The following is a 15,551-nucleotide window of genomic DNA, read 5'->3' as shown; positions in this document are numbered from 1 at the left end:
CAGACAAATAGATAAAGTGAGTAGTTGGGTGTGTGTTTGTCTTGAGTTAGTAAATATATTCATTTTTTTCTCCTTGCTTCTGTGACATCGGTAGTTTCCAACTTGTGGTCCGTGGACAATCAGTGACCTGCAAGAACTAAAATATGGTCTGTGGCCTCACCATTACTACACTGTTGCAACGAGAATGACTGGTCTCGCAAAACCCTCTTCTAGTGCCAAGACTTATTAAATATGGTTTTCTGTGGGTGAACAGATGTTGACTACTGGATGCCATATGTTCTGTATCAAAAACTAAAGCTGATGTCGTCTATCCAATGCAATTTTCTGAATAGGCACTCCAAATCAAATCAAATCTAACATTGACCAAAACTGATGTGTAACCTTTTTGGTACTAATGTTGGAGAATAGTCCTTAGACAAAGTGGTCTCTGATCAAGTGGTCGCTGGTCAAAACAAGGTTGGTAACCTCTGTGTTACATAGAAGACATCCACATTTAATGTTTTTTTTCTTGTTTGTTTATATTATGCTCTGCTCCGTATTATATGAAAATAAAACCAAATGGCTCTCAAAGTGCAACTGAAGGCTAAAATCCAAACTCACAAACACCAGTCACAAAAACAGGGATAAGCAAATTCTGCAGACATAACAAACAAGGGGTCATATTAAACAACGGTAATACAATCAGGGTAAAATGGAAGAGCAAGCCTGAAATGTCTCAACAAAACTAAATTGCTAGCCTTGCTGTCCACCTTATAGAACTGAAACAATAAATATGTTCTATAAATCTAGTTAACTTGCCAGTTAGCCAGAGAGGCTTACATGTTCCTTTGTCCATTAGTTTCTGTTTGAACTGGGTGACAATAAAACATTTGATCCCATTAAACACTGCAACACGCCTGTCTTTACTCCTTGATCAAAATTGTTCTATAACAAGGGTCAAAATATATTTCTTAAAACTCTGATTTTTCAGGCCCATTAATCTTTGTTCATATTTTCTTTTGAAATAATGTATTTCCTTTCAGTGGATAAAAGAAGAATCAGTTGAACATGCTTTCATAGTTTGGGAAGAACTTTAATTCAACGGTTTTTAATTTGATTATGGAAATTTCCTATAACAGAGTTTGTGAACTCCAGAGCTACATCAATTGTATATTTACAATGAAAATAAACATGGGATCGGGGAGAAAAAGTCACTACAATGGTTCTTTTAATTGGAAATGAATATAATTTTTATACCATTTGTAGGCAGATGGGATTCTTGAATAACCTGATTGCTTTCAGTGTATTGTGGCAATAATTATCCACATTGTCATGGGTTTTTTTCTGTGTGACTATTGGCTTTGTTATGCTACCGAAGCACTTAATTTGCCTTGTTTGTCTGAAAGTGGTGAATTGTGAGATTACTGCAACAGATATTGTTAGACTGTTAATCAAATCAGACAAGTTCATTATTTCTCAAATAAATCCCACCCACTCTGAGCCATGTAAAATATTACTTTGTATTAAGCAAATTAAATTTATCTCAATTAATGTCATGAGCTAAACAAAAAAAGCTGAAACGGGTTTGATATTGCATTGCCCACTGAGGAACAAGTTAGTAAATCAAGACAGATTAGTTATTTTATGTTTTGATACAGGATACCGAGATGAATGTTGTCTACTTCTCAAAAGACCATTGCTGCTTCCTTCCTACTGCAAGCTATACTCAGAATTAAGAAAAGACTTATCAATAAGAATTCTGTATTACATTGATGGATTTGCAACATACAATTTCATTTCCATAACCACTCCCAATTCAATAAGACTTTGTAATCTCACTGTGAGACTATGGACCCTTCCAGACAACCCCTGTATTCCAGGATCTGATACCAAGTTTTCTGTTTTAAACTAGATTATATAAATCAGCACAGCCAGGTAATCTGGGATAAACGGAAAACCTGGGATCAGATACTGGGATATAGGGCCTGCCCAGAGGCGTCCTTAGAACTCTTAAAACAATGTAATTGCATTCCTTTGTTCGCCTTAAGAGCCAGCAGCTGCATCATGCAAAGGAGGTTTGTTCAGCTGTTGTTCAGGACTCAAGGAAGGAGATGTTTCCAACTCTCATCCACCAGCTAGCAGGATTGCAACAATGAATTGTGAAGGCATCCTGCTTCTGGTTGTCACCGTGCACATAAAGGAGACAGGAAGCATCTTCATCCTTGCACTCGTTTTGGCAGTTCCTTCATCCAATGCAATGACTGACTGTTAGGATCAACTGGAGAGGGGTCAGGCCAGCTAAGGACATACAGTCAGCTCTCTTGTCCAAGGATTCTGCATCCATGGATTCAACCATCCACAGCTTGAAAGTACCTGGGAGAGTACTTCAAGTAATAATCACTATTAATAGGGAGATTCATAGACATTTTTTTCCTTCTATCCACCCCATTACTATTGCATTGGCAGCCATTTTATTCCTGCCATTCTTACGCATGGATTATGTAATGTCCACACCTCCCATTATGATTGAACTATGGGCAGAGGATGAAATATAGGGACTCTGAAGAACAGAAAACGGAAATAAAAGACATACACTAAAGGCAGTGTATTTGCTACATCTCTATATTTAGATTCACAGTATTATTTGCTGGATTAAATGTGTATTCACACACTTACACTTCATTCTAATGCAACTTGCCTAAGTTCAGTACCAATTTATAAAACCCTGAATTGTGTACAGATGGGTGCATCTGTCCACCCTGAACCCCCAGCCTGAAATATACACTGTACATGTCAAATAGAGTCACCTAAACAAGATTGAATACATGCAGTGCTATTCTTGCTTGTGGATGGTAGGGTTTTATCTTTCAGTACTAGCCATTTAAAACATTTCAGCTTTACTATGCATTGCTGGAATCTAAACCCAAGCCGCAGACACATTGATAAGAAAGAAGAATTCTAAAGATAAAAGCCAAAAAGAAAATACATTGTTGATGTGAGGGGTTTGTTTTTTCAAAGTACCAAGAAAAATTCTCCTGATAGCAAAAAATAAAAAATGCTGCTTCTTAAATTACTCTTTAGTCAAGTGATAAATGTAAAATGAATTCAGAGAAATCTTTAGCTTGAAGATGTTATCCTTTAAGCCAAAGCATACAGATTATTCACTAGAAATATGTATACATAAAATGCTATGCAGAAGTAACGCTCTTCATACAAGTGGAAATTCAAATAGTTCCACAACCAGATCTGACTTTGACTCACATTATGTATCCAGTTATTAACAAGTAGTATTCAGTTGCCACCTCCCACAGGTTCTGTTATTTATTGTCAGATAATTGTTTGTAATTACAATAGGTAGACACTGATATGATTATATACATTTCACCGTTCTTCTGCATGTTCTTCAGGTTATCATCTGTAGAATTGCTTTGGCTATATTTGACAGGCATCTTGTAAGGAAGTAGATTCATGTGACTATGATCATATATGCTGTGCTAATTGTAACTTGTGGAAAAATATTTTTTCAGTCATGAAAATAGACACTGAAAGCCTTCATCATGTATAGCCCATGTTGCTCTCTTGTCACTCCCTAAAATTGCTACTGTGTGTAGCCTCAGGGCCCTTCTACACAGGCCCTAAAATCCAAAAGAAACGAGGTTAAAAGAAGAGGTGGCAACTAGATGATGCTTGCCAAAAATGCATGCTGAATCGCATAATTGGCTGAAAAACATGAGTTCAAAAGGTGCTTTTATAAGAGATTGGTTGAAAATGCCCTGATGTGATTGCTCCAATGCATGTGTACATTTTAAAATAATGAAGTTGATGAGGCTGTAGACAGATGGAGCCACAGGCACATAAGTGGCTAAATGGAAGCACAAATGGAAAGCAATTCCCATGAGAACTCTCTGCAACCATTTCTTGGTTCTCATATATTTTTTATTTTTGTATTTATTTACAATATTTACATTCCACCCTTCTCACCCTGAAGGGGACTCAGGGCGGATCACAATGCACACATACAAGGCAAATATTCAATGCCGTTTTTGACATACAAGACATACAGACAGATAGAAGCCATTTAGCAGTTCTTCCACTTCAGGTCCTGGAGGTTGCTTGATTCGGCCACAGGGAGGGCTGTCGCTTCATCCACTATGATGCCGACCTTTTTTGATTGTAGTATTTTCTCCTTGCTCTCTGGCATTTTTATGGTGTCATAAATTAACCTCTACACTTTTAAGCGGTCCCTAATTTCTCTACTCACAGCTTACAGCTGTTTTCAAACTGCTTAGGTAGACAGTGAACTGGACAGTTTTTAACAGCTATTTTTTAACAGCTATTACCAGTGAGGTGCTCAACCCCGATTCGGGCTTTGAACTTGCCACCTTTCGGTCAGCAGTGATTTATTGCAGCTGATTAACCAGCTGTGCTACCAGCTCAGCTTGTAACACAGCTTAAACAGAGCTTTCATTTACACAGTGGGCACAAGCATGGCAGGCAAGTGACCCTAAAGGTAAGTGGGGTTTAAGAGAGCAAGCATAAAGGTAATAGGAGGGTGATGAGAGATATTGACAAGAAATTTGCTTATGTGCATATTTGTATATCTGAATCAGCGCTTATGAGATCCAGCACATCTCAGAGAGTCAATAAAATAATTAAAAGAAAACTTCTGTTGGATGTCCCATGTCCAACGTGTGGGTTTCTAAAATCTGCTACAAACAAACCAGGGGATTATTTGCTGGGAATGACAGCTCCATGTTTGGGTTTGCTTTCAGGTGTTGAATTTTTAAAACCCATTTCTTTGTCTGGAAGGGTCTTCAGAGAAGTTACAACAGCAGGTTCTTGTAGCACTGCGAAATTAAATATGTAGGGCATTAAATATGTAGCTTGCTCATTTTCTTTATTTCCAAATGAGTATAACATCATCTAGATTGGAAGCATTAAGTCAAAAGTGTTATTTTAAATTTTAACCCTGCTGTTTTAGAATAGTCCTTCCCTTACAATGTACTTAATTAAACTGGGTTTTTCTACACAGACAAAAACATGTAGACTCACATTGAATCCAACACTGAGTATCTACACAATGTCCAGTGAGCATTCCAGGTTTTCTACCCTTCACCCAACTGAAGGTGCTTTTACACTGCCAAATGCTTCCGGTTCCGGTATGGTGGTCGGCAGCTGAAAACGCTGAGCTGCCCAACCACAAATTATAATCTGAAGGAATCCTGAGTCCCCCCCTCACCAACCATCTTCAAACTGAGGGGAGAGAGACCCTGAGCCTCAGGCTCCCCACAGAGGGTCGTAGAGCCGGGAGAAAGAGCCAGGAGGAGCCAGGAAGGCACAAGGAAGGCAGAGAGAGAGAAGCGAACGCCGCCATTGCATCGCGGCCGGCCTGCCTTCCAACCAGGCCAACAGCTTTCCAGTTAGGCCGCCAGCTTTACACAATTTATAGCTCCTACAGCAACATCAATCTGTTCTTACCCGCGATTGCGGACTGGGCACTGCCGCTGGAGCCTCTGCCGCTGGAGCCTCTGGAGCCTCTGCTGGGCCTCCGCCAGGGCCGCCGCCGCCAGCACAAACGCCAGGGCCGTCGCCGTCGCCGCCGCCAACCGCCAGGGCCGCCGCCGCCGCCAATCGCCAGGGCCGCTGCCGCCGCCAGGACCACCGCCGCCGCCAACGTGGACGCCGCTCGAGACCATCCGAGCGGCCGGCTCGCCCCCCTCCATCAGGGCGAAGCGTGCGAAGCGGTGGAGCGGCGGAGCTACCACCAGAGGTGAGCGGAGCGAGGCGGAAGGGAGCGGAGCGAGGCGGCGACGAACGGCAGGAGAGAACGAGCCGCTACTGCTACTGCAGGAGGCCAAGGCCAGGGACGCCCTCCTTGCATCAATGCCTGTCTGCATCAACGCGGAGGCCGGCTTGCAGCAGCTGCAGCAGCTGCGAACACCTCAGCTGGGGCCCCTGCTGCCTAGGCCGCTGGGGCTGCCCTTGCCGTGGGACCTTTGCCATCTGTGCTGCCGCGCGGGCCGCGGCATTGTGGGCGTCGTCTTGCTAGGCCCTTGCCGTCTGGAGCTTGTCGGCGGGGCCTTCACCATCTAGCCGCACAAGACGCCCAGCCGTCAGGCCCAACATCGTTACCTCTCCCAACTGGGCTTTTTCCATCGGAGCCCATCCCAGATGCGAGGCCTCTACCCTCCAGGCCCTGCCGAGTGGGCCACTGCATTGCAGGAGCCAGTGGAACTGGGCCCTGGGCTACTTGAGCCGGGCCTAGCTACCTAGCCCATTACCATCTGCAACCAGTTGGGCCTTCTCCATACTGGCAAGCAGTGTGTAGACCTCTTTGCAGTGTGTAGACCCCTGGGCAGGCAGTGTGTAGACCTCTTTGTGCTGACCTCTCTGTGTTGACCGATATTGTGTAGACCTTTTGTGCTGACCTCTTTTTGGTGTTAATCGATACTGTGATAGACCAATTTGTGCTGACCACCGCCGTGTTAACCATCTCCGGAAGACAGAAGACTCATCCGCGTTTTCTACATCAACCGTCCAGAGTTTACATCTGGAATCATACTAACCTTACCCGATTGTTGTCACCGACATTCTCTTAATAGTGTGTTTACATATTACCAACATAGTACGTTCCTTGGTTGCTTTTTGCTGCTAATTTGACATAAGAACGCAATATGACACTTTAAGGCGCCTGCCTAACTGCTGCTAATTGCACTAGCACTTATATCCTTCCTCCCTACCCTCTATGCCGCACTTTAGTTAGCGTTGAGAGCGAGACTCGGGTATTGCTGCACTTTAAGATCTTTGCACTTTATAATTTACCCAACGGCACGTAGTTGTGCTGTGACTGAGTTGTGTTGTTGATTGTGTTGTACTTTAAGACCCTGCACTTTATGAACTATCTAACTGTTGTGGCTGGAACGCTTATCATCATTTGATTCTTTTATTTTCCATGTGGTCCCCCATCCCCCTATTTGTACTGTCCCTGTTATTACTGACCAGTGGAAGGGGCAAGGGAGGAAGTGGGCTGGAGCCTATGAACAACAATGAGGTGGGGAGGGGGGAGAAAGGGAAACAAGGGAGTGGGCCAACAAACCAAACAATTAGCAATACAGAAACTAAGACCTTGGTTTTGGGCAGCGGCATGGAGGGGGGGAGGTGTTCCACGAGCCGAGGGGCCCCCATAGAGGTTGTGGTGGGGAGGGGGAGATGCGGAAAAAGGAGACCTCAAATTCGGGCTAATTCGGACCGCTTATCCACATTAATAATCCCAAACTGGTCTCCTAAGGTAAATTGGTGTAACCAGGTGAGCGGGCCCTCTGGATTGAAGGTAGTGCTGTTGAACGCCAGATCTGTCAACGGAAAAACGACCTTTATCCAGGATTTAATCCTGGATGAGCGGGCAGATCTGGCATGCATCACGGAGACCTGGTTGGATGAAGCTGGAGGCGTAAATCTTATCCAGCTTTGTCCTCCAGGTTTCTCCGTACAGCACCAACCGAGATCCGGAGGACGGGGAGGCGGGGTCGCAGTAGTCTACAGAGATTCCATCCATCTGACCAAGAGTCCCATCCCGCAGACCACAAATTTTGAATGCGTCCACCTGAGGGTGGGTGACCGGGACAGAATAGGGATTCTGTTAGTGTACCGTCCACCTCGCTGCACTACAGTCTCCCTACCTGAGCTAGCGGGGGTAGTCTCGAGCCTGGCGTTGGAGTCTCAGTGGCTTCTTGTGCTGGGGGACTTCAATATCCATGCCGAGGCGACCCTAACAGGAGCGGCTCAGGACTTCATGTCTGCCATGGCAACCATGGGGCTGTCCCAACAAATAACTGGCCCCACCCACTGTGCTGGACATACATTGGACTTGGTTTTCTGCCAGGGTTGGGAGCAGGGTGGCGGTGTGGAGGAGCTGTCCATCTCTCCATTGCCATGGACCGACCACTTCCTGATCAGATTTAGGCTCACTGCGCCCCCTAACCTCCGCAAAGGTGGAGGACCCATTAAGATGGTCCGCCCCAGGAGGCTTATGGATCCGAATGGATTCCTGACGGCTCTTGGGAATTTTCCCGCCACCTCGGCAGGTGACCATGTCGACGCCTTGGTCGCTCTCTGGAATGGGGAGATGACCAGGGCAATTGACATGATCGCTCCGGAATGTCCCCTCTCAAGTAGCCGAGCTAAACCAGCTCCTTGGTTTACTGAGGAGCTGGCAGTGGTGAAGCGAAGGAAGAGGGAACTAGAGAGCGTGTGGCGCTCGGACCCAAGCGAGTCAAATCGAGCACGGTTTGTGTCCTTTCTAAGGGCATATGCCGCGGCAATAAAAGCTGCAAAGAAAACTTTCTTTGCGGCCACTATTGCGTCTGCAAAAAACCGTCCGGCGGAGTTGTTTCGGATTGTCAGAGGTCTTTTAACTCCCGCCACCTCAGGCGGGAGCCCTGACAATTCGGTCACGCACTGCGAAGCATTTGCTCGGTTCTTTGCAGACAAAGTCACCTTGATCCGTTCTGGGCTGGACACCATGTTAAATGCAATCTCCGAGGATGTGACACGAGCACCTGCTTGTCCTATTTTGATGGATTCTTTTCAGTTTGTGAAGCCCGAGGATGTGGACAAGATACTCGGAGGAATGAGGCCCACCACGTCCATCCTAGACCCCTGCCCATCCTGGCTTCTGAAGGAGGCCAGAGGGGGATTGGCTGAGTGGGTAACGGTGGTGGTTAATGCCTCCCTTCGGGAAGGCAAAATTCCAGCGAGCCTAAAACAGGCTATTATAAAACCGCTGTTGAAGAAACCATAATTGGACCCCACTAAATTTGACAACTTTCGGCCTGTTTCCAATCTCCCCTTTTTGGGCAAAGTCATGGAAAGCGTGGTGGCCTCACAACTCCAGGAATTCTTGAGAGACACGGATTATCTGGATCCGGCAGTCTGGTTTCAGACCGGGGCATGGTACCGAGACGGTCTTGGTCGCCTTAGTGGATGATCTGCGCCGGGAGCTAGACAGGGGGAGTGTGTCCCTGTTGGTGCTCCTGGACCTCTCAGCGGCCTTCGATACCGTCGACCACGGTATCCTTCTGGGGCGCCTTGCAGAAATGGGTCTTGGGGGCACTGCTTTGCAGTGGCTCCAGTCATTTCTGGAGGGCCGTCCCCAGAAGGTGTTATTGGGGGACTCCTGTTCAACACCACAGCCTTTGACCTGTGGGGTTCCTCAGGGCTCTATACTGTCCCCCATGCTGTTTAACATCTACATGAAGCCGCTGGGTGAGATCATCCGGAGTTTCGGGGTGCGGTGTCATCTGTACGCAGATGATGTCCAACTCTGTCACTCCTTCCCACCTGCTACTAAGGAGGCTGTCGAGGTCCTGAACCGGTGCCTGGCCGCTGTAATGGACTGGATGAGGGCGAACAAACTGAAATTAAATCCAGACAAGACAGAGGTACTCCTGGTCAGTTGCAAGGCCGAGCAGGGTATAGTGTTACAGCCTGTGCTGGATGGGGTCGCACTCCCCTTGAAGGCGCAGGTTCGCAGCTTGGGTGTGACCCTGGATTCATCGTTGAGCCTGGATCCCCAGGTTTCAGCGGTGACCAGGGGAGCATTTGCACAGCTTAGGCTCGTGCGCCAGCTGCGCCCGTACCTTGGGAAGTCTGACTTGGCCACGGTGGTACACGCTCTGGTCACATCCCGCCTTGACTACTGCAACGCTCTCTACGTGGGGCTGCCCTTGAAGACGGCCCGGAAGCTTCAGCTAGTCCAGCGCGCGGCAGCCATGTTACTAACAGGAGCAGGACGCAGGGAGCATACAACGCCCTTGTTGTTCCAGCTCCACTGGCTGCCGATCTGCTACCGGGCCCAATTTAAGGTGCTGGTGCTATCCTACAAAGCCCTAAACGGTTCCGGCCCAAAATACCTTTCGGACCGCATTTCGGCCTATGAGCCCACGAGGACCTTGAGATCGTCTGGGGAGGCCCTTCTCTCGATCCCGCCTGCCTCACAGGCACATCTGGCGGGGACGAGGGATAGGGCCTTCTCAGTGGTGGCCCCCCGGCTGTGGAACACCCTCCCTGTTGACATCAGACAGGCGCCCTCCCTTATGTCCTTCCGGAAGAGCCTGAAGACATGGCTATTCGAGAAGGCATTTAACTAAATACTACAGTAACTGGAAATGACAACTGGAACGGAATATAGACTATGAGATTGGTTATGATTCTATGATAAGACGAAGCGGATTATTTTAGTGTAATTAGATGATAGTGTATTAGTGATATGTTGTTTTTGTCATTGTAGTTTATTGTAAAATATGTTTTTTATATGTTGTACACCGCTGCGAGTCGCCCTAGGGCTGAGAGCGGCGGTTAACAAATGCAGCAAATAAATAAATAAATAAAATAATGCAGTGTAGAGGCACATTAACTTGCACAGGTCTACACAATGGACACAGGCTAATGTGATCTAACCCTAAATTAAAGAAAACATAGGGGGGAAGTCTGAATCCTGCTTGAGGATTTGGCTCTCCCTTGTTTTAGAAGAGTGGCCAATAACATAATGAAAATACAGGATTGAGTTAAAAGGGAGGACACTTTATTGAACTTGAATTTATTTAATCTGAGATGAACCTGGAGTGAAGGAAGAGCAGGGAGAAATCTGATGCTCATTTAGCTAGGGTTAGGTGTCACACTTGGCTACCTCTTCAATCATCTTTGGGGCAAAATACCAGAAGCCCAAGAACTGCTCCCTATACAGCCATCTTCTGGAAGGCAAACTCAGGTCACTTCCCTCCCTCCAGATTCCAGGACTTTATAAGAAAAAAAAACCCCTCCCTGTTCTGTCATAGAATGATACAGTTGAAAGAGACCACAAAGTCCATCCAGTCCAATCCCTTGCCATCACATAGTCCATCAAAAACACTCTTAAAAGAGGACTTCTGGCTGCATGGACATGGCAGAGAGTCGCACACACTAGAGCTCTGCAAAGCGACAGGGAACGGCTGGGTAGAGCTAGAGCTCCATTCCCTCTGTGAATTGAGGCAGGGGGAACTGCGAAACCAGAGGGGTCAGCCGATGGTTCAAAAGGAGGTCTTCTCCTCAAGAGGAGATCTCTGAAAGGACCCAGTATATGACTCCAAGGTACGGCGAGCCACCCTGATCGCATGCAGGCAGATGCCTGCAAATCTCTAGCCACATGCATTTTAACTATAAGAAGAAAGGAGTGGAGGAGGTAACAAGGAATGAAATTTAATATAATACAAGAAAGGAAGGTATTGGAAAAGGGTCTAAGGTTCCTCTCTCAGAGAAAGTGTCAAAAGAAGGGAGAGGGGGAAAAAGGAAGAAAGATCGACAAAATCTTAAAGACAAAGACAAGCAAGAAAGTGTGCAACTATTCAATATTCAAACTAAATTGAGTGGATAGAAGATGACAAAATAGAGGATAGTGGAGATGAGGAGCGAGAGGGGAAAATAATAGATCAATCAGAAAAGCACAAAGCTCAAATAATAAATATTCAAGGGGAAAATACATCACAGATCTAATACACATTAACAATAGGGTTTAAAATAAAACAAAGAGGGAAAGCAAAGTGCAAAAGATAAATATAATAAAGTAATAAAGTAAAGGCAAGTAACTTCTAACAGTAAGAAGAAAAAAGAAAACTGACCTTGAATCCAATATTGTTTTGGTTGTAGATGAAGCATGTGAGGAGAGAGGTGGTGGAGAGTCAGCGTGGTGGAAGAAGAAGTGTGGAAGAAGGAACTTAGCAAGGCGAGAGAGAGTGGGAATGAGACTTGGAAGATAGTCTCGCGAGCGTAGGAGGAGGCAGTGAAAAATAAACAGAGAGAAGGCAGGGAAGGAAGAAGAGAAGGGCGGAAGAGAGACGGAAGAGGCGGGGTGGAAGAGGACAGAGAAGGTCAAACAAAATAAATTAAATATAACACGAGAGAAATTGGACAGGAGGTGAATCCCGCGAGATTTGGAACGGGACTGAGAGAAGGGTGGATGAAGTCACGAAGCAGGAATGAAAGAAGGGTGGAAGAGGCTTCTGGAAAATAAAAGAAAGAATGCCAGAAAGCCAGAAGGACAAAGGAAAGAGGGGAAAGAAAGGAGGAAAATAAGAAAGGTGGAAAGAAGAGGAGGATAAGAGTCCAGGAAAGATCAGGATAAGAATATAAAGAATACAAGCGGGGGGGGGGGGGGGAGGTAAGGAACGCAAACCACCTACTTAATTATTTACTTCCTCAAAAACCCCAGCCAAAACGAGATAGAAATTAATGAATGGATAATGGAGATCTAATTTATCAATACAGATAAGAGAAACAGAGGAATAGAAGCAAGAATCAATATATAGTAACAGAGTTAAAAGGAAAACAAAGAGAACAAAGAAAACAAAACTAAGGGGAACTATAGAAGAAGAAGAAAAAGACATAGAGGATTTAGACTTAAAGAGTGAAGAGAAAGAAAAGAAAAACACAGATAAGAAGAAGGAAAGAAGGAAGGAAAGAAGTGAGAAGAAAGAAAGATGGAAAAAAGTAAGAGAAATAAAAAACAAAGGACACACTGAGATATGTCAAGGAGAAGACATATTAAAGAAATAAAAATGACCTCTACAAAAACCAAAGGCAACAAGGAAGGGAGAGAAAATAAAGGAACACCAAGAAGGATGTCAGTTACAGAAGAATCGAATTTGAAGGAAATGATGAATGATATGATGGAGATCCAAAAAATACAGGAGAAACAGGACATCTACCAAAGAATCTCACAAGAACAAATGTTGGATTTGAAGAGGGACTTAAAAGAAGAAATAGGGAAAGTGAAAACAGAAATTACTATAATGGAACAAGAACTTAAAGAATTAAAGAAGGAGAAGAAAGAAATTAAGGAAATGCAAGACAAAATACAGTCACAAATAAAGAAACTGGACTTAAAGGGTTCAAGACTAGAAGCTAAACAAGAGGAAATAGAAGCAAGAGGCATGGAATTCCAACTAAGGCTAAGGAATATACAGGAAGATATGAAAGAAAATCTAAGAGAGAAAGTAATTGAAATTTTAACTGAGTTAATGGAATGCTCTAAACAGGAAATGCAAGAGTGGACGGATGGGATATATAGGATTAACACAAATTAACACAAGGAGGAACAAAGAAGACAACAAGAGATGAAGTCCTGAGGATAAATAACAGAAAAACAGTGTATTACAAAGGGGGAAAAGTAATCATCTTGCAAGAATTTCCACATGCGGTCTTAAAAAGAAGAAGAAAATACGCCTTCCTAACTGAAGAATTAAAGAAACAGAAGATAAAATTCAGGTGGGAATGGGACGATGGACTGATGTTAACGTACGAAGATCAGAGATACTGGATTAAGAATGAAGAGAGAGCAAAAGAATTCTTAAGGAAGATAAAAATGGAAAGAGAGACAAAAAATAGAGAACATGTTAAAGGAAGGATGAAAAAGAAAAAAACGCAAAGATTCATTAGAGGAAGAGGACATAGAAAAGGAAGAATTTAGGAAACATTCAGAAGGAGGAACAGACTCCCGAACATAAGTGTTAGGGCGCAACTGGTGCCACCTGTATGTAAAACTTTAAGTTGCAAAGGTTTGAACTGTTGTTAACATGTCCAGACTTGCCTGTTTTACTTTGTAAATATATCGTTGAATTGATTGGTTATCTACAGCTGTCAATCAAAGTTGTTTTACATCAATTGGCTTGCTCCCCCAGCTCAATTGTTTGGCTCCACCTCTTCCTAGGGAGAAGAACAATACTTTCTACTTCATTCTTACCACCAAAATCTCAACAGATGGACGTGTGAAAGGCTTGGCTCAAAGCTCTTGGTCAAGTCATTCCTTACCACCAATTCTTAAGTTTATACCCTTAAGATTCATACTTCATGCTCAGCTCATCTGGACAACGTTGAGGAATCTTAATCGCCTTCAAACCATTCCTTTGGCATCAAGAGGAAGATTTTGGGTCTTCAATATAGGCAATTGGACTGGGGTTGTGAGTGTTTTGACCTCATATCCATTGAGAAAGAGGGAACTTGGAAGCTACTCAGCTGGAAAACTCCTCGGACCCAAGACAACCAGAGACTGTAATGTATATTTTCTTTACCCCTTTTGGAACATCAAGTTTAATGCCTCAGAAAGATAACTCTTTGTAAACAATAAAGCCTATTTCGAGTTATCTACAGTGTTCTTGTTGATCCTCAAGAGTTCTAGTTCTCTAAAGGAAGGCAATAAGCAATCCCCTGGGGAAAAGTTCCCACGTCCTTGTTTTTTCACTAAGATGGCACAATAAGCGACGGCACAATAAGTGATCTAGAAGAGGAGGAACTAGAAGAAGAAGAAGAGGAAGAAGAACAAGTAGCAGAAGAAGACGAGGAGGAGAAAGAAGAAAAAACATGTTAAAAGATTTAAGAATATTTTCTAATAACACAAATGGCTTGAATTCCCCAAATAAAATAAATTAAATTTTTAGCAAAGAAAAAAAGGCTATCATATTGTGGCATTACAGGAAACACACATTATGAGTAGACATATAAAACACTTCGAGAATAAAAAATTAGGATAAACATTATACGCATCAGCACAAGAAGAGGGGGGTAGTGATATATATAAAGAAAAAAATCCCTGCCTATCTTGCATTCAAAGACGAAGAAGGAAGATTTCTAGGAGTAATCATCTCAATACAAAACAAAAGATTATTAATTTGCAATATATCTGCACCGAACGAGTCAAAAACAAAGTTTGCAGAAAAACTTTAAAACATAGAAGAGCAAGACTTTGACCAGCTGATTCTACTAGGAGATTTTAATGGTGTGATGAACAATGATCTAGACAGATATGGGACAAACAAGAAAGCAGGGAGGAAAAAGAAAGAGAAAGGAGAGCTAACAAAATCAATGACAAATATAATGTGAGAGTTAAATTTAGAAGACATATGGAGAATAAAAAATGAGACTAGAAAAGATTACACATACTATTCAGCTAGACATCAGAGTTGGTTAAGAATTGACATGATTTGGATCTCAGCATCATTAACGTCACAAAGACACAAATTCTATCAAGAATTGATTCGGATAATTGCCCAATGACTCTAGAAATAAAAATTTCAGAAAGAATAAAGAGATGGAGACTAGACTACAACCTTTTAAAAAGGGAAGAAGAAAATAGAAAATTGTTAAAAGATAATTTTGTGATAAACAACAAACCAGAGACAAGTTTATTCACACTATGGGAAGCAAGTAAAGCGGTAATGAGAGGAAACTTCATACAACAAAAGATAATAAAAATAGACTAAAATTTCAAAGGATGAAAGAAATTATGGGGGAAATAGGAAAGGAGGAAGCAAAATTGAAATTGGATCCAAAAAACAAAGAGATAAAACAAACTCTCGAATATTTACAAAAACAAAGAGACTATTTAGAAATGGAGGAGGGAGAAAAGAAACTGAAATAAATGAAACAAGATTTATTCATGACTGCAAATAAACCAGGTCGCTGGTTAGCTAATAAAATAAGAAAAAAGAAAGAGGCAACATTTATAACTAAATTAAGAGAAAAAGAGAAAATGTTTACACAGG

The 15,551-nt window shown here is 43.4% G+C and overlaps 1 long non-coding RNA gene across 1 annotated transcript; it reads right to left on the bottom strand.

The window, feature by feature from the left end:
- Positions 1-3,893: 3,893 nt before the first annotated feature.
- On the bottom strand, positions 3,894-11,810 carry LOC137096620 (uncharacterized). The gene is made up of 2 exons (XR_010909550.1): positions 11,634-11,810; positions 3,894-4,826 (listed from the first exon to the last, which is right to left on the bottom strand). It is a non-coding gene; the product is annotated as an uncharacterized lncRNA (long non-coding RNA).
- Positions 11,811-15,551: the final 3,741 nt, after the last annotated feature.

The sequence above is a fragment of the Anolis sagrei genome, chromosome 3 (genome assembly GCF_037176765.1).
Source record: "Anolis sagrei isolate rAnoSag1 chromosome 3, rAnoSag1.mat, whole genome shotgun sequence".
Classification (NCBI taxonomy): Eukaryota; Metazoa; Chordata; class Lepidosauria; order Squamata; family Dactyloidae; genus Anolis; species Anolis sagrei.
Note: the sequence above shows the minus strand (reverse complement) of the source record. Positions and strands in the feature narration are given on the sequence as shown.